General features: G+C 46.6%; 1 pseudogene; it reads right to left on the bottom strand.

Annotated features, from left to right (window-relative positions):
- Positions 1 to 661: 661 nt before the first annotated feature.
- Positions 662 to 780, bottom strand: LOC133364642 (5S ribosomal RNA; annotated as a pseudogene).
- Between the last annotated feature and the right edge of the window lie 485 nt (positions 781 to 1,265).

The raw sequence follows: 1,265 nt of genomic DNA, 5'->3' as shown, positions 1-1,265 counted from the left end.
CCCGCCCAGATTGGGCAGCCACACCATTTTGTAAAACAGCACAAGCAGGGCAGACGTCCCGCCGTGCAACTTAGAGATGGGCAAATCTGTCCGTTTTCAGTTCTCATTTTTCTAGTCTTGAGTCTAGTTCTCCCTATTTTCACAGCAGTTTGAGAAGTTTTTTTTTTTTAAAAAAGTCTCCATGAAAATTCATCAATATATTAGTGTGAATTTCTCCTAATATATACAGGTTTTTTTAAAACATACACGTTTTTACATAGCAATTTCCCCTAATATATTGCATTTTTCTGTTATTTTCACGAATGCACGCAGTTTTATGCAGACCTTACACAAGCACATGCCTTTTTCGTAGACATTACTTGGACGGAAAACTGCACTGCAGAATTCGGAGAAATGGCTGCATTTTGGCTTGTGCATTGTTGCAGAAAGTATGAATTAGGCGAGTTCACCTTTAATTGCGAACTGGACTGATTTTCTCCCTCTTCCCTCTCTGTATTTCATGTGAACGAATGACCACACACACACACACATATATTGTTTGTTCTTGTATGCCTTCAAGTCAGTTACAACTTATGGCAACCCTATGAATCTTTTTTGGATATATTCATAGGGTTTTCATGGTAAGAGGTATTCAGAGGTGGTTGACCAATTCCTTCCTCTAAGCCTACGGCAACTGGTATTCCCCGGCGGTCTCCCACCCAAGTACTAACCAGGCCTGACCCTGCTTAGCTTCCGAAATCAGAAGAGATCGGGCGTGTTCAGGGTATTATGGCCACACATGTATAGGGGGGGTCTTTGTCACAACAGCTGGTATAGCACAGTGAGGAGGAGAGCCTGGCTGGGAGTCCAGAGTCTGTGAGTTCAAATCCCCGCTCGTATCTCCTGGGTGTCAAGGGCCAGCTAAAGATCACCCCTCAGTGAGTGGCTCAGGGGTTACGTGCCCTGCCACCTGTGCAGCCGTGGGCAAGCTGCAGAGTCCCAAGGAGCCCAGTTGCCCCCCAGTGGGCACTTGCGGACAAGGAAGGGGCTGGCTTGTGCAGCTGTGGCAAGCTGAGCAGGCCCTAGCCAGCTGGGGAGGACCAGCCTCAGAGGGACACAATGGTAAACCCCCTCTGAATACCACTTACCATGAAATCCCTATTCATAGGGTCACCATAAGTCGACTCGAAGGCAGTCCATTTCCATTTCCATTTATCACAACCCTGTTGCCTGGTCAGCACTACAGAGTATAAATTCATTTAGACAATAATGGGCGAGATCACAGG

This window comes from Rhineura floridana, chromosome 9 (genome assembly GCF_030035675.1).
Source record: "Rhineura floridana isolate rRhiFlo1 chromosome 9, rRhiFlo1.hap2, whole genome shotgun sequence".
NCBI classification, from domain to species: Eukaryota; Metazoa; Chordata; class Lepidosauria; order Squamata; family Rhineuridae; genus Rhineura; species Rhineura floridana.
Note: the sequence above shows the minus strand (reverse complement) of the source record. Positions and strands in the feature narration are given on the sequence as shown.